The sequence below is a fragment of the Oncorhynchus clarkii genome, chromosome 13 (genome assembly GCF_045791955.1).
Source record: "Oncorhynchus clarkii lewisi isolate Uvic-CL-2024 chromosome 13, UVic_Ocla_1.0, whole genome shotgun sequence".
NCBI lineage: Eukaryota > Metazoa > Chordata > Actinopteri > Salmoniformes > Salmonidae > Oncorhynchus > Oncorhynchus clarkii.
The window spans coordinates 29,829,189-29,847,628 of record NC_092159.1 but is presented as its reverse complement, the minus strand read 5'-3'; positions in this window follow the sequence as shown (position 1 = coordinate 29,847,628).

The window sequence follows — 18,440 nt, the reverse complement described above, 5'->3', positions numbered from 1 at the left end:
TCATCTAGGTGAGTGTATGGCGTGTTCTGGTTTGTCTGCTCTGCCACGCGCAGATCCACCCGATTGCAACGATAGAGGGAGCCACCAACATCCACCAGGTAAGAACGTGGTACAACTCTCTGCAGGCATGTGCCCAGCCTCCAAAGGCCTGTGTGGTCTCCCGGCAGCGGTTTCATCCTTATCGTTTCACCCACCTCCAGCTCTGGTAGGTCTCGAGCAGTCCGGTCATAGAAGCACTTAGCGAGCTGCTTTCTGTGACGCAGTTTGTCCGTGACGACAACCATGACGCAGGGCTCAAGTAGCTTGTTAGCTACGGGGATGGTAGTCTTCACACGTCTGGACAGAAGGTGTTGTGCTATGCTGCTGTCCATGTTTTTGGTGGGTGTGTTCCTCCACTGTAAGATCGCTTTCCATGGGTTGTTGCTGTCGCGCAAGGCCCTGCTTAACAGGTTTTTTTGCAATCTTGACAGCTGATTCTGCCTTGCCATTTGCTTTTGGGTGTCTTGGAGAGGAGGTCACGTGGTCAAACTCCCATTCTGAGGCGAAACGCTTGAACTGTGCAGTGAATTGTGGGCCATTGTCCGTGATTACCTTGTCAGGCTGACCTTGCCTTGCAAACTGCGCCTTGCAGCGCTTTATGACCGTCTCTGCAGACAAGTCAGGGAGCAGTTCAATTTCCCAAAAGTCAGAGTAGTGATCAGCGATGAGGAGATAGTCATTTTGTCTGTGGCTGAATAAGTCCATGCTGACGATTTGCCAGGCCCTTGTGGGCAGTTCGTGTGACATCATGGTTTCCTTTTGCTGTTCATGAGCGTACTCGTTGCATGTGGTACAGTTGCCGACAAAGTCTTTAATTTCTGCTTGCATGCTTGGCCAGTATAATGTTTCACGAGCCTGGCGGTAGCATGCGTCACCTCCAACGTGACTGGAGTGTATGCGGGTAAGCATATCTGGACGTAGTGATTTGGGAATAATGACCTTCTGACCTCTGAACAAGACGCCATTTTGCACGCTGATCTCATCTCGAAAGGTCCAGTATTCTCTCACTGTGAAGGTGTCTCCCCTTTCAGGTATGGCCAACCTGCGAGAGCCATGGACTTCAGTGACTGTAGGTGTTCGTCCTTGTCAGTGTGTTGCCTTATCTGGGCTAGGTGGTGATCTGTTACGTTTAAGTAGTCTGCCTGATTGATCTGTTGAACATCTTGTTGTTCCTGCTGTAGCGAACAGATGGCCTGCCGCTGATAGACAGTGCCTCTGCCTGTACATTGTGTTGTTGCCCTGCTCAGTTTGTCGCTGATGTACATCTCTGGTCCTGGCTTGTAAATTACCTTCAGGCTGTAGTTTTGCAGAGTCAGGAGCATGCTTTGAAGCCTCTTGTGCGCGTTGAGGAGAGGTTTACTGAATATGGCAATGAGTGGTTTGTGGTCAGTTTCAGCGGTGACCAGCTCTCGCCCATATAAGTAGTGATGGAATCGCTGGCAGGACAAGATGATGCACTCTTTCTCAATTTGTGCATAGTTTTGTTCGGTGGGGGTGAGCGCTCTCGAGGCAAACGCAACGGGCTGGCCTTCCTGCATAAGGCAGCATCCAAGTCCCCTTTGGCTGGAGTCGCTCTGGATTGTGACAGGCTTCATGACGTCGTAGTAGCGCAACACGGGCATGGATGAAGCCAGAGATTTCATCTCCTGCACTGCGGCCCTGTGCTTGGGTAGCCAGTGCCATGGTGTGTCTTTGTCCAGCAACCGGCGCAGAGGCTCACAGACTGCTGATAGGTGTGGCATGAACTTTGCAAGATAGTTTGCAAAGCCGATGAGACACTGTACTCCTTTTGCATCAGACGGGTTTGGCATGTCGAGGATCGCTCTGACCTTGTCCGGCTTCAGGCCTTTTCCCGAGAGAATGTGGCCATGGAAGTGGACGTCTTTCACCTTGAACTGCAGCTTCTTCAGGCCAAGGCGAAGCTTAACTGATCGGCAGCGCTCCATCAGTGCCAGGAGCCTTTGTCTGTGTCACCACAGCCTACGATTAGGACATCATCGGCGATGGGTTCAATGCCCTTAAGCCCAGCCAGTAACTCGTGCTGCTTGCGTTGGTATACAGTGCCTTGCGAAAGTATTCGGCCCCCTTGAACTTTGCGACCTTTTGCCACATTTCAGGCTTCAAACATAAAGATATAAAACTGTATTTTTTGTGAAGAATCAACAACAAGTGGGACACAATCATGAAGTGGAACGACATTTATTGGATATTTCAAACATTTTTAACAAATCAAAAACTGAAAAATTGGGTGTGCAAAATTATTCAGCCCCCTTAAGTTAATACTTTGTAGCGCCACCTTTCGCTGCGATTACAGCTGTAAGTCGCTTGGGGTATGTCTCTATCAGTTTTGCACATCGAGAGACTGAATTTTTTTCCCATTCCTCCTTGCAAAACAGCTCGAGCTCAGTGAGGTTGGATGGAGAGCATTTGTGAACAGCAGTTTTCAGTTCTTTTCACAGATTCTCGATTGGATTCAGGTCTGGACTTTGACTTGGCCATTCTAACACCTGGATATGTTTATTTTTGAACCATTCCATTCCATTCCGCGACGCATATAAGGCCCTGCCCCGCCCCCCTTTCGGAAAAGCTGACCACGACTCCATTTTGTTGATCCCTGCCTACAGACAGAAACTAAAACAAGAGGCTCCCACGCTGAGGTCTGTCCAACGCTGGTCCGACCAAGCTGACTCCACACTCCAAGACTGCTTCCATCACGTGGACTGGGAGATGTTTAGTATTGCGTCAGATAACAACATTGACGAATACGCTGATTCGGTGTGCGAGTTCATTAGAACGTGCGTTGAAGATGTCGTTCCCATAGCAACGATTAAAACATTCCCTAACCAGAAACCGTGGATTGATGGCAGCATTTGTGTGAAACTGAAAGCGCGAACCACTGCTTTTAATCAGGGCAAGGTGTCTGGTAACATGACCGAATACAAACAGTGCAGCTATTCCCTCCGCAAGGCTATCAAACAAGCTAAGCGCCAGTACAGAGACAAAGTAGAATCTCAATTCAACGACTCAGACACAAGAGGCATGTGGCAGGGTCTACAGTCAATCACGGACTACAGGAAGAAACCCAGCCCAGTCACGGACCAGGATGTCTTGCTCCCAGGCAGACTAAATAACTTTTTTGCCCGCTTTGAGGACAATACAGTGCCACTGACACGGCCTGCAACGAAAACATGCGGTCTCTCCTTCACTGCAGCCGAGGTGAGTAAGACATTTAAACGTGTTAACCCTCGCAAGGCTGCAGGCCCAGACGGCATCCCCAGCCGCGCCCTCAGAGCATGCGCAGACCAGCTGGCCGGTGTGTTTACGGACATATTCAATCAATCCCTATACCAGTCTGCTGTTCCCACATGCTTCATGAGGGCCAGCATTGTTCCTGTTCCCAAGAAAGCTAAGGTAACTGAGCTAAACGACTACCGCCCCGTAGCACTCACATCCGTCATCATGAAGTGCTTTGAGAGACTAGTCAAGGACCATATCACCTCCACCCTACCTGACACCCTAGACCCACTCCAATTTGCTTACCGCCCAAATAGGTCCACAGACGATGCAATCTCAACCACACTGCACACTGCCCTAACCCATCTGGACAAGAGGAATACCTATGTGAGAATGCTGTTCATCGACTACAGCTCGGCATTCAACACCATAGTACCCTATGGCTACAGTACCTTACAGCTCGTCATCAAGCTCGAGACCCTGGGTCTCGACCCCGCCCTGTGCAACTGGGTACTGGACTTCCTGACGGGCCGCCCCCAGGTGGTGAGGGTAGGCAACAACATCTCCTCCCCGCTGATCCTCAACATTGGGGCCCCACAAGGGTGCGTTCTGAGCCCTCTCCTGTACTCCCTGTTCACCCACGACTGCGTGGCCACGCACGCCTCCAACTCAATCATCAAGTTTGCGGACGACACAACAGTGGTAGGCTTGATTACCAACAACGACGAGATGGCCTACAGGGAGGAGGTGAGGGCCCTCGGAGTGTGGTGTCAGGAAAATAACCTCACACTCAACGTCAACAAAACTAAGGAGATGATTGTGGACTTCAGGAAACAGCAGAGGGAACACCCCCCTATCCACATCGATGGAACAGTAGTGGAGAGGGTAGCAAGTTTTAAGTTCCTCGGCATACACATCACAGACAAACTGAATTGGTCCACTCACACAGACAGCATCGTGAAGAAGGCGCAGCAGCGCCTCTTCAACCTCAGGAGGCTGAAGAAATTCGGCTTGTCACCAAAAGCACTCACAAACTTCTACAGATGCACAATCGAGAGCATCCTGGCGGGCTGTATCACATGGCAACTGCACCGCCCTCAACCGTAAGGCTCTCCAGAGGGTAGTGAGGTCTGCACAACGCATCACCGGGGGCAAACTACCTGCCCTCCAGGACACCTACACCACCCGATGTCACAGGAAGGCCATAAAGATCATCAAGAACATCAACCACCCGAGCCACTGCCTGTTCACCCCGCTATCATCCAGAAGGCGAGGTCAGTACAGGTGCATCAAAGCTGGGACCGAGAGACTGAAAAACAGCTTCTATCTCAAGGCCATCAGACTGTTAAACAGCCACCACTAACACTGAGTGGCTGCTGCCAACACACTGACACTGACTCAACTCCAGCCACTTTAATAATGGGAATTGATGGGAAATGATGTAAATATATCACTAGCCACTTTAAACAATGCTACCTTATATAATGTTACTTACCCTACATTATTCATCTCATATGCATACGTATATACTGTACTCTATATCATCGACTGTATCCTTATGTAATACATGTATCACTAGCCACTTTAAACTATGCCACTTTGTTTACATACTCATCTCATTTGTACATACTGTACTCGATACCATCTACTGTATCTTGCCTATGCTGCTCTGTACCATCACTCATTCATATATCCTTATGTACATATTCTTTATCCCCTTACACTGTGTACAAGACAGTAGTTTTGGAATTGTTAGTTAGATTACTTGTTGGTTATTACTGCATTGTCTGAACTAGAAGCACAAGCATTTCGCTACACTCGCATTAACATCTGCTAACCATGTGTATGTGACAAATAAAATTAGATTTGATTTGATTTGATTTGATTAGATTTTGCTTTATGTTTTGGATCATTGTCTTGTTGGAAGACAAATCTCCGTCCCAGTCTCAGGTCTTTTGCAGACTCCATCAGGTTTTCTTCCAGAATGGTCCTGTATTTGGCTCCATCCATCTTCCCATCAATTTTACCCATCTTCCCTGTCCCTGCTGAAGAAAAGCAGGCCCAAACCATGATGCTGCCACCACCATGTTTGACAGTGGGGATGGTGTGTTCAGCTGTGTTGCTTTTACGCCAAACATAACGTTTTGCATTTTTGCCAAAAAGTTCAATTTTGGTTTCATCTGACCAGAGCACCTTCTTCCACATGTTTGGTGTGTCTCCCAGGTGGCTTGTGGCAAACTTTAAACAACACTTTTTATGGATATCTTTAAGAAATGGCTTTCTTCTTGCCACTCTTCCATAAAGGCCAGATTTGTGCAATATACGACTGATTGTTGTCCTATGGACAGAGTCTCCAACCTCAGCTGTAGATCTCTGCAGTTCATCCAGAGTGATCATGGGCCTCTTGGCTGCATCTCTGATCAGTCTTCTCCTTGTATGAGCTGAAAGTTTAGAGGGACGGCCAGGTCTTGGTAGATTTGCAGTGGTCTGATACTCCTTCCATTTCAATATTATCGCTTGCACAGTGCTCCTTGGGATGTTTAAAGCTTGGGAAATCTTTTTGTATCCAAATCCGGCTTTAAACTTCTTCACAACAGTATCTCGGACCTGCCTGGTGTGTTCCTTGTTCTTCATGATGCTCTCTGCGCTTTTGACGGACCTCTGAGACTATCACAGTGCAGGTGCATTTATACGGAGACTTGATTACACACAGGTGGATTGTATTTATCATCATTAGTCATTTAGGTCAACATTGGATCATTCAGAGATCCTCACTGAACTTCTGGAGAAAGTTCTGCACTGAAAATAAAGGGGCTGAATAATTTTGCACGCCCAATTTTTCAGTTTTTGATTTGTTAAAAAAGTTTGAAATATCCAATAAATGTCGTTCCACTTCATGGTTGTGTCCCACTTGTTCTTGATTCTTCACAAAAAAATACAGTTTTATATCTTTATGTTTGAAGCCTGAAATGTGGCAAAAGGTCGCAAAGTTCAAGGGGGCCGAATACTTTCGCAAGGCACTGTATCTCAGGCGCCACTGAGACACCAAACTGGAGCTTGAGCCAACGTTTCCGACCCCAGGGGGTCTAGAAGGTAGTCATGAAGCTGCTTTCTTCGTCCAGCTTGCATTGAAGGAATGCATCTCGGGCATCCACCAAGGTGAAAATCCTGGCCTTGGGAAGCTTATAGAGGACATCCTCTATTGTCGGCATGATGTAGTGTGATCGTTTTAGTGCTTGGTTCAGATGCTTTGGGTCGATGCAGACCCTCAGCTTCTCTGTTTTTTTTTCACTATGACCATATTGCTGATCCAGTCAGTTGGTTCAGTCACAGATGTGATGTGGCCATTGGCCTCATACTTGTCCAGCTGAGCCTTCACAGCCACTTTCATTGCAATGGGCACATTGCAAGGAGCACACTGGACTGGAGTGATGCTCTCATCCACTTCAAAGTGTACCTCCCCAGGCACAGATTCAACGGGCATGTTGAATACATCGTCATATCTGCTGAGTAGTTGTTCTTTGGACAGGGGTCCATTCTGGACATGATCCACAATGTGCAGGTCATTTGGTACAGTGAACTGCATCAGTCCCAGGTGTTCGCATGTAGAGCCTGAGAGGAGAGGATGTTGACTGGTTTTTACAATCTCAAACTCCAGCTTGTGTTTGCGTCCCCGAATAACACATTCGGTCTCAAAGGTACCCATAGTGCTCATTAGCTCTCCTGAGTACAGCTTTAGTCTAGTATCGCTGGGCAATAGATGTGTGTCAGGTGCCAGGTTGATTTTGTCTTTGTAGCTCTTTACGTTGCATGTAGCACTGGAATCCAGCAAATGTAGCTAGCTAATGCTGCCTTGTACCAGTGCTGGTGTAGGCCTAGATAAGCGTGTTTGTGCAGCGGTATCTTATCAGAGAGGAGTAAGCAAGTATGAAGATGTTGGCTAGCTAGCAGGCTACATGAAGTAAGAAAACAACATGTAATGTAACATCTAATTGGGGTCAACTGGAAACAATGACCAACACTTTGGTTCCTACCATGTCTTCTCTGAGGTTTATAGTCGGACTACACTCATCAGGTGTATTGCTGTACGGGTTTGTAAAAAAATAACCAAAACGCCAAAAAAATGGGATTAACAAATCATAATGATTACGTAAAATAAAAAATAAACACTAACCAAATTCACTCATGATTCCCATCACAATTACAACATGCTTCATCTGACTATGACATATTTATTCCTTCGACAAGCATTTGTCACATGTCCAACCTTTTTTACAATTGTAACACTGCAGTGGCTTCTGTATATCTCACTTACCCAGGTTTTACACAAGATGGGAGAACCACTTAACCAAACCACAGTAAAACCTTCCATCTATCATTCATTTTAATCCATGTGTGTCTACCTGAAATGTTTAACCAAAACCACACAAAGCTTTCTCCTTTTGCGCTGTTGACACAATCGGCATCCCACCACTCCTGGTCACACGAACCGATTCCACTTTACCCAATTCATCCTTTACCATCTTTGAGACCGTTAACAGGTCACCTACAAAAACATCCTTGCTGATGATTCCCACTCTGACCCTAAACTGCTGTTCATTACCAACTTTAGCCCTTTTCACTCCACTGTTCTTCACCATCGTCCACTCAGTCTCACCAACTGTACTCACGCCAAGATAATCCCTCAATGCTTCCTCCGTTGCTCCTCCAGTCATCCCCCGGACTCCCTCGCTCTGTGCTGTGAAAGATGTGATAGTTTGTGTTCTCAAAGTAGCATGGATATTTTTCTCATTCCAGCACATATGTTGTTTCACCAACTTGTTAACCCTTTCGGCTGAACTACTTGCTGTCATTTCCCTTCCTGATTGCCCTCTCTTGGATGTCTCCACCATGCTCCTACTCTGTCAGTAATTCCTCCCTGGTTTATTAATTGGTAGTCATGTCAAACAACAATATATTAAAGGTGCTGTACATTCTATTCCAAATCTAGAATTAGAATTGTCATTATGTTTCCATGATTTCAACAGTTCACCAGTTAACTAAGCCTATAATGTGGACACCAAGGATGTGGATACCAAGGAACTTGACTCTCTCAACCTGCTCCACTACAACCTCTTCGAAGAGAATGGTGGCGTGCTCAGTGTTTAGTTCCAGGGTCCTTCGCTTAGTGATGCGCTTTGAAGGACTATGGTGTTGGACGCTGAGCTGTAGTCGATGAACAGCATTCTCACATAGGTGTTCCTTTTGTCCAGGTGGGAAAGGGCAGTGTGGAGTGCAATAGAGATTGCATCATCTGTGGATCTGTAGTGACGGTATGCAAATTGGAGTGGGTCTAGGGTTTCTGGGATAATGGTGTTGATGTGAGCCATGACCAGCCTTTCAAAGCACTTCATGGCTACAGACGTGCGTGCTATGAGTCGGTAGTCATTTAGGCAGGTTGCCTTAGTCCCTGTGCCCAAGAACACTATGGTGGTCTGCTTGAAACATGTTGGTATTACAGACTCAGACAGGGGATGAAAATGTCAGTGAAGACCCTTGCCAGTTGGTCAGCGCATGCTTGGAGTACACGTCCTGGTAATCCGTCTGGCCCTGCGGCATTGTGAATGTTAACCTGTTTAAAGGTCTTACTCACATCGGCTGCGGAGAGCGTGATCACAAAGTCGTCCGAAACAGCTGATGCTCTCATGCATGTTTCAGTGTTACTTACCTTGACGCGAGCGTAGAAGTTATTTAGCTTGTCTTGTAGGCTTGCGTCACTGGGCAGCTATCGGCTGTGCTTCCCTTTGTAGTCTGATGTGGCAAGCCTGCCACAACCGACGAGGGTTTGAGCCAATGTTCAAGGGGTATAGCAATCTCCCCAGGGTAGCAGTAATATTTTGAGATTTGTCCACAAAGGGGTCCCATAGGTGGTTCCTTATTGGGATTCATTGCTGATTCCTACCTACAGCTGTTACCACAGGAGTGGTCCGTTTGTCCCATTTCCAGCTAGGTTACGAGGCGCTTTGTCATTTCCAGAGTCAGTTTATTATGGTACTGTCCATATGTAGCTTGTTTTTGGTCACAGAATGGCTGAATAAGTGCAACATTTTACCTGGAGCTAACTATGCAGAGCATAGTGCATTTCAAATGACTTTAGCTTCCCTCCATCCCTGAGGACACACGCTCTCTAGTAGGCTTAAATTAAAGATACGGAAAATAGGAGTGACAATATAGTCCGCTATTATCCTCAGTAATTTTCCATCTAGATTGTCAGGCCCCGGTGGCTTGTCTTTGTTGATAGACAACAATAATGTTCTCACCTCTTCCACACTGACTTTACGGAATTCTAAATTAAAATGCTTGTCTTTCATAATTTGGTCAGATATACTTGGAAGTGTAGTGTGAGCGTTTGTTGCTGGTATGCATGCCTAGGTTTGCTAATCTTGCCAATGAAAAAATCATAAAAGTAGTGGGCTTTGTGATGAATGAGCCATCTGATTCAGTTAATTTTTTCCCAAAATTGTATTTAAGGTTCTCAAAAGCTTTTTACTATCATTCTTTGTCATTTATCTTTGTTTCATTGTGTCGTTTTTCTTCTTTTTATTCAGTTTAGTCACATGATTTCTCAATTTGCAGGATGTTTGCCAATCGGTTGTACAGCCAGACTTATTTGCCATTCCTTTTGCCTCATCCTTCTCAATCATTCCACTGGCATGATTTTACAGTCATTTTCTTAATGGGTGCATGCTTATTAGTAACTGGAATAAGCAATTTCATAAATACATGCAGCTTCTGGTTGCTCCTCATTACACACCACAGAGCAGCAAATATTCTTCACATCATCAACATAGGAATCACCTGTTTTTATTAAATAATTGAGACACACAAATGACTCGAGGGAACCAGAGATCAAGATCGCCTAACCATAAGAAAAAAACTCTTCCTCCTCCCGCTGCTGCTGGCCTTCGTAAATTCTGATGTTATGCTCCTGAAGTTTCCAGTAATAGACTATAACAGCAGTCGGCAACCTTTTCCATTTGGAGTGCAAATTTATCTGACCATTTCTACTGATCTAGTGCCAGATAATGATTTTCATATTCACATTTTACTGGAACAGTTTCATTTATAATCGTATCTCAAAATCATTGTCTGTGATTAATCTTGTGTTCTATAAAAATCGAAAGGAAAATTCTACAATCTAAATAACTTTTATTTCCAATGCCAACTATGTAAAAATAGCCTACATAAAGCCAACAAATAAATACATCTAGAAAATATCCAGATAAAAATAAATCACATTGGCTGCGCATGGCCTGTCTACACCGAACTTTTAAAAAGTGTATCAACTATCCCCTAGGTCTGTCTGAAACGTGATAGCAACATTGTATAAAATATTCTGGGCTCTCAGTTTCCCGCACCAGTGAGTTTGGGACAGACACAGCTGTAGGCTATTTGTGAAAGGGATAAGAAGTAATCAGGTATTGTATGACATTTCCACTGGATCAGAGCATTATATTTTCCCTTTCATGTCGTTGGTTATCAAGAGTGAGAGCTGGAGATATTTTACTCTAATCAATAGTTCCTCAAAGTATTTGTAAGACTTTGTTTACTTGCTGTTTGAGGTGAAAAAAAAAATGACTTTGAGAAGCTCCACAAATCATTTGTGGTGGTGCGTAAATACTATCAGACATCCCCAAATAGGTGCATCACACTCTGCATTGCTCTCTGCCCTCTGTTCGCTAAAACCCAATTTGGTTGCAGAAACTCCTCCATGCTAATGCGGAAACCGCTAGTTATACCAATACCATAAACCTACTGTAGGACCCATAACTTCACGTAACAACAACATAGACCTATAGAAAGGTGCCTATATTGGAGACCAAAAGTTGTTTGGCACACTGCTTGGGATTTAAACAACTTTAAAAATGTATTTCTAGCCTACAATCGCCGATGTTACTACTAATGGGAAAACAAGACAAAGTATGACTTGTTGTTCACTTGACTGTCTTACGACAAATGTCAAATAATTAACATTCATTACAGACGACATTGTTTGTACAACATAATGGCTACGCTGTTGGCATCACCTTTTTACAGTGTATTTTTGCGGTTGTGGGCCTGAACCCACCTGTCTGACTTTTTGTTCACACAGGAAAGAGACGTGACTATCGTGGATCGTGGGTCAATGTGGGAGGAGTTTTACTACATCTAGCAGTCTGACAGTTCACCAGAGAACACACACAGAAGAGAAACCTTATAGCTGTGGTCAATGTGGGAGAAGTTTTACTACATCTAGCAGTCTGACAGTACACCAGAGAACACACACAGAAGAGAAACCTTATAGCTGTGGTCAATGTGGGAGGAGTTTTGTTACAGCTAACCATCTGACTCAACACCAGAGAACACACACAGGAGAGAAACCTCATAGCTGTAATCAATGTGACAAGAGATTCTCTGATAAAAGACCTCTGATCAAACATCAGAAAACACATACATGAAGAAGTTGTTTCATGATATCAATGACATAATGTCACAATGTAGAATGTTTTAACATTGTAGTAGGAGTATTTTAATGATGTTCTTTCTACCTTATCGTTTGCCCTGTTTAATTGATTGCATCATGATATGGATATTAGCCTCGGGGGGAAATCCAGGCTCTGAATTGAAAGAGTATTATTTAACAGAAAGTGACTAACAAAAAAAGAGCTGTGTTACACTTACTGTGTTGGTGACCCACTTTAATCAAAATGCAGCACTTCAAAATGTAGCCAGCTGTTTTCTACAAGTTGAAAAAGCTGCTTGTTAAAAAAATACATGTAATATGATAATTGTTGCAGATGTTTGTGTATATACACACATGAAAGCAGTATAATAAATTGGTCTATAATCAATTGTTAATAAAATCTGACATCACTCCAGTATTTCTTGACAACATTCAAATGCTAATTGTCTTTATTCCACTACTAAAGAAGCATGACTCAAATCATCTACTCATATTTCAAACATTCAGCCTGACAAAATATACACGTTTTATTATTCCATGCCTCACCATTAAGTGAAGTATTGCCAATACATATTAACAAAGGGGTGTACATTTGGTTTTGATTTTTGTATTTTCAATTTATGTAACATTTAGTAATTATAATTATTTATGCAACCAGCTGACAATTTTTGGGTACAATTATATTGACAATGTTGCCCTGCTTTTAGAATATCAGGATTCATTCTCAGATGTGCTAACCCAAATGCATGACATGCCTATCGAGTGAACCCTGAAAAGAGAGCGAGAAGTAAGGTGGAAAGTTACTACGGATATTGCAGGAGTTTGTTGCTGATTGTCTCAAGGGTGGGCAGTCAATAAGTTTTGCGTTTAGCCAGTGCATTGCCATGGATCACAATTTATTTTGACTGCCCGTTTTTCCGTATTGGAGACAAGGTTTTGGGGGGCTAGTTCCAAGGGGACAAGAGTTCTAGAAGCTAGTGGGTTTTACTATTCTATTGGAAGAAAAATGATTTTTTTTTTTAAATACTATTGTATATTATTATTTAGGAATAGGTGTTTTTTTTCTTGTTTTTAATTGTTGACAGCCAGTAGACACCATGTTTAAATTGTAGAAGCATTGTAGTTCATTATGTGAAATGGGAGTTGTTTTCTGTTGGGGGTGAGCAAACATGTCCATGTCGTTAGCAGGTATAGCTCATTAGCAAGTATAGCTCGTTAGCAGGTAGGGTGCACTGATTGGTGTCACCTCGTTAGTCAGTTTGTGTTACACCTGTGCTGGCTTGTCCATCTTGTTAGTGGGAAGGTGTTTCACCTGATCTGGTCCAGGTTCTATTTAAGAGTGTCTGGCCCAGTGCTCCTGTTGTCTTGATAGATGTGGAGAGTCAACACCTTTAGTTGCTCCACCTTTTTGGTTAAAGATGTTTTCATTTCAGGTTGAAGCTTCTTTCTGAAGAGAGCTTATTTCTTTAAATGAATCAATACAAGCAAACAAGATCGGTTCCGGGGATTGGTATGGCAAATATCTTACGATTTGCCTGGACTGAAAAGGAGATGGAGCCGTGGAGTAGAGAGACATTTGGAAGGACCATTTTGATGGGATGCCTCAGGATAGAGGTGAAGGAAGTGCTCTGCCTTCAAGGGAACCCGAATGAGAAGGCTTTCGATGTGACGTTTCACAAAGAAGAAAAACATGACGAAGTAATGAAGATGGCAAAGGAAGCGGAGAAAACGGGACCCCTGTGCCATTATGCGGTGACCAGCCTGGCGAAGAACAACTTCAGGGTGGTCACCGTAACCATGTACAATCCGCATGTGAAAGATGAAGAGGTGAGGGCCTTTCTGGGGAGGTACATGGACAATGTCTCCTCAGTGAGGTACCTCAGGGACTCCCTGGGTTTCTGGAACGGGAGGAGAGGGTTCCAGGCGTTACTCAGGGAGTCCCCGAAGAGTGTGGATGGCTACCTCCATCCTCCGGCGATGTTCTCCCTGGGGGCTGACAGGGGAACACTCTACTATGCCCGTCAGCCCCCGTTCTGCAGGCGTTGTATGGCCTACGGCCATATCCTGGCCTCGTGCAGTGCCAAGAGGTGTCGATTTTGTGGGTCGGAAGAGCACGAGGCCAAGGAATGTGACAAGCCCAAGGCTTGCCACGGGTGTGGCTCAAGAGCACACCTGTGGCGTGATTGCCCGGCTCGTCACAGGTCATACGCGTCTGCAGCTGGGGGGGGGGGAGCGGGGGATGGGGGGAGGAAAGAGAGGACGCATGCGGATTGTACGGATGGCACAGGGGAAAGGACGGAGAAGGACGAAGAAGGGAAGAAGGAAGAGGCGAAAAGAAAGAGGAGAGAAGATGGAAAGAAGGAAAAAGAAGGAGAGATTAAAAAGAAGGTGGAAGAACGTAGAGAAGCAGAGAAGAGGGAGAAGAGGACAGTGGTACGAGAAGGAGTGGAAGAGGGAAGGGGGACAGTGACGGAGAAGGAGGGAGGAGTGGATGTGGGAGGGGAGGGGGTGGGAGGGGGTGGTGAGATGGAGGGAAGGAGTGGGGGGACAGCCTGCCAGGCTTCCTCGAGGTCGAAATTAGGGATTTGGTGGAGGGGTTAGCGGGGATGGGACGTTGTGTTTTTTACAGGAGGTTTACCTGATGGATGGTGGGGATGTGTGTAGATTTAAGAGGGAGTGGGATAAGGGGGAATCTTTTTGGGGCATAGGAGGGGTGCACTCAACAGGAGTAGGGATTTTGTGTGGGCATAGAGAGGTTAAAATAGAGAACACTTTTGTAATAATGCAGGGTAGAGTTTTGGGGATAGATGTTAAGTTTAGAGAAGCTAGATATAGGTTAATTGGGGTGTATGGGCCACAGGTGGCGGCAGACAGGAGGGAGATGGTGGACTGTCTGGCACCCCTGTGTGTTACAAACAGGCACTTGGTGATAGGAGGAGACTTTAATATAGATTTAGGGGTAGGCGGTGATAGCAGTGCAGGTGCCATCTCTGGGCTAATGGCTTGCCATGGTCTGGTTGATGGTGGCCTACACACTACTCCGGCAATGGTCGGTCCTACATGGCGCAACTCCAGGGGGGTTGCGCGGAGGCTCGACTACATTTTTTTATCCAGGTCTTTGGGTCAGTTGTCTGGGCGGCTGTTGCCTGTTTTCTAAACGGATCACGACGGGGTGTTCCTGCAGGTGGGGTCGCCAGTCTGCCTCTTCGGTAGAGGGTACTGGAAGTTAGATCGGGATATACTGGAGGAGCAGGCTTTCGTTGATGCATTTTTTTGTTTCTTTCGGAGGCTTGACGGCCTCCGGTCCATGTGCGAGGGGGTGTTAGAGTGGTGGGATTTAGTCAAGGGGAGGATAAGGGCTTTTATAATAGGATATTGTAGAAGGAAAAAAAGGGAGGAAAGGAGGGAGGTGGATCGTATCCAAAGGTTAATTGAACTCGAGTACGAGGCAGGCAACCTCGGCGGGTCGATTGACTGGGAGAGATTCGCAGCCCTAAAGGTGCAGCTCAGGGAGCTGCAGGAGCAGAAGGCTCGAGCTTTCCTGGAGCGTGCGCATAGTGGCTTTCTAGAACATAATGAGACTTGTTCCGCTATGTTCTTTAAGTCGGTTAGGGCCAGACAGAGTAGGAAGGTAATGCAGGGAGTTAGGGAAGAAAATGGTAGTATAGTAAGTAAACCAGAGGAAATGGTCAGGGTTACAACTGATCATTTCCAAGGTTTATTTAAGGAAAGGGAAATAGATGTAGAGCAGGGAAACGTGTTTTTAGAACACTTGTCCCGGCGGTTGCCAGAGGACATTAGAGACGTGATGGAGGCCCAGATCTCACTAGAAGAGGTTGAGAGCGCTCTTAGGAGGATGGGAAAAGGGAAGGTGCCTGGGATGGATGGGCTGCCGGCTGAGTTTTACCTCAAGTTTTGGGGTATACTTGGACCAGTGGTTCTCGAAGTCTTGAAGGCCATCCTTGAGACGGGGGTCCCGGGGGGATCAATGGCTGTTGGTGTGCTGTCACTTCTTTATAAGAAGGGGGAAGCAACTGACCTTGGCAACTGGCGGCCATTGACCATGCTGTGCGTAGATTACAAGATTCTTGCAAAGGTTTTAGCAGACCGGTTGCGCACAGCCCTTCCCTACGTCGTCCACGAGGATCAGACGTGCGGGGTAGAGGGCCGCTCTATAAGATGGAACCTACAGTTGATCAGGGATTCCATCGCTTGGGTTGAAGATAGAGGGCTGCCTTTAATGGTAGCAGCGCTAGATCAGGCGAAAGCTTTTGATCGCGTGAATAGATCTTTTCTATTCAGGGTGTTAGGTAGATTAGGATTTGGGGAGAAGTTTATAGGATGGATCCGTACTTTATATGTCGGAGCGGGGTGTCGAGTTAGTGTAAATAGTCACTTAGGTGACGTTTTTGACCTCTAGTCTGGGGTCAGGCAGGGATGCCCACTCTCGGTTCTCCTCTTCGTTCTGTACATGGAGCCTCTGGGGGCTGCCATTAGGGCAGACACAGGGGTGGAAGGCTTGTTGATCCCTGGAAGCGGTGGGCTGCGTGTTAAGATGACGCAGTACGCCGATGACACTTCCTTGCTGTTGTGCAAGGACTCGTGCCTGACAAGGTCCCTTGCCATCTTTGGGGATTTCACCCGAGCGTCTGGAGCGGTTCTGAACCATGCAAAGTCTTCCGTCAAGTTTTTCGGAAGATGGCGCGGTAGAACGGATGTGCCTGGGGGGTTATCTCTCTGTGAAGGGGCCCTGAGGATTCTCGGGGTTCATTTTGAGACCTCCGGCTCAGCGACGCTAAACTGGAACATGCGTATCGCAGTGGTACAGAGGAAGCTAGCAATGTGGAAGGCTAGGTATTTGTCTTTTATGGGCAAAGTCCTGGTCCTAAAGGTGGATGTGTTGCCGTCTCTTTTGTATGTGGCATACATCTACCCATTGCCGGCTTGTCTGAGGAGGCCTCTAGTGAGGCTTGTGTTTCAGTTTATGTGGAGTGGCAGGTGCGAGTGGGTCGCCAGGGCACGCATGATCTGTCCCATCGGGGAGGGAGGTAGGGGGGTACCACATTTCCCCCTCAATCTGGACGCCATTTTTGTTTCAAAGTGTAGTTTTTAGTAAAGCCTCGTAAACAGGGACGAGGCAGTAGGCTCTGGGTGTGTTTTCCTGTGTGAGGGGGCACCTTGGAGGTGTAAACAGGGCCCAGTCAGTAGGCTCTGAGTGTGTTTTCATTGGTCGGTTGCAGGTGACCTAGAGCCGTCCTGACACTGAATTGATCACAGTGGGGATTGGTGCGGTCTGTAGGCTGGAGGGGCCAGGGTGACTGGGTTCTGTGGGAAACATGGTACCTGGTGAAACTATTGGAAGAAGGACCTCATTCTGAAAAGTGTCTGTGTGACCCTCCGAAGTGGTGAATTCCTGGCCAGGTATGCCCTGGGTTTGGTCATTTAGTGTTAATATCTCGAATCTTTGTGAACTAGATGACAACTCATAACTCAAATTTGATAAAGATGAGGTTTAAGCATTATTAAACAGTCTACAAAGTCTGGGCAGTTGTCTCAGAAACTGGTGGGAGTGTGTCCACTCTAGGGTAAGTTACCCTAACGATTAAACTATAAAACGCTTACTGGATTTTCTCCATCTGGGTACGACATTTGAAATTAAACTGCCCTTAAGGCCTGAAAATTCCACTTTTGGTTATTCCCAGTATGAGAGAAGTTGTTATATTTATTGAATAAACATTTTTACATCAAGTTAGAGTGAACCAAGGTGGCTGACTAGCTGTTGATGTTGAAGAAGTGTCCCGTCCACAAGATTATACGTCACAGTGTCACAATCACCTGAAAGACGCACATCGCAATTGAGAAAATACTTTAAGACAAAAAGCTAAAAAAGTTATTTGAAGAACCTTTTGTGGGAACCCCTATAAATTATTTGAAGAACCCCTTATCATGGTTCCTCAAATAACCTTTTGGGGTTCATTTTTTAACTCCCTGTCCACCCTCCCATTATAAAAACATATTATAATAATATTGACAATATTGATTTAAATAATTAATTGTTTATTTAGTGGCACCACACATGTGAATTAATATTTACAAAACAATTTATCAAACAAAACACATTACAAAATTGCAACATTTCTGCAGACATGTCAGACCATAATAAATAATAAAATTACTTTGTAAAGTGCATTTCATGACATTTAAAAACAAAATCTAAAATGATGTAAAATAAAAGCAACATACATTAAAAATGAATCATAGGTAAACTAACAATATTGTTGACTTGATACTAAATACAGATTTTTCAGCTTTCGTGTGTATATCGTATCCACTTAGTTATGTTAGGAAGTTTTCCATCTTTATGACCGGCCCTGGTATCTCCACCCCAACTTCTCTTCTCCCAGAACACAGTAATTTAACAACATAAGTGTTTTTCTGACATTTTTGGGAAATGTAAGGGAAAATAAAAAATCCAGCCCTAGCAGAGCCCCAAATCCCATGGAGACGTCCTCGAGGGCGTGGATGTTCTCCCCATCAAAGGCCAGTGGGATTTCACTCTCATGTCCATTCCCTGGACTTGATTAATTTCTGAGAAGATAATTTGCACACATTTGTATGCTAATAGATTTTCAGTTTGTATTGACTGCTATGTAGGTTAAATGTACACTGCAAATGCAGCTGTCCT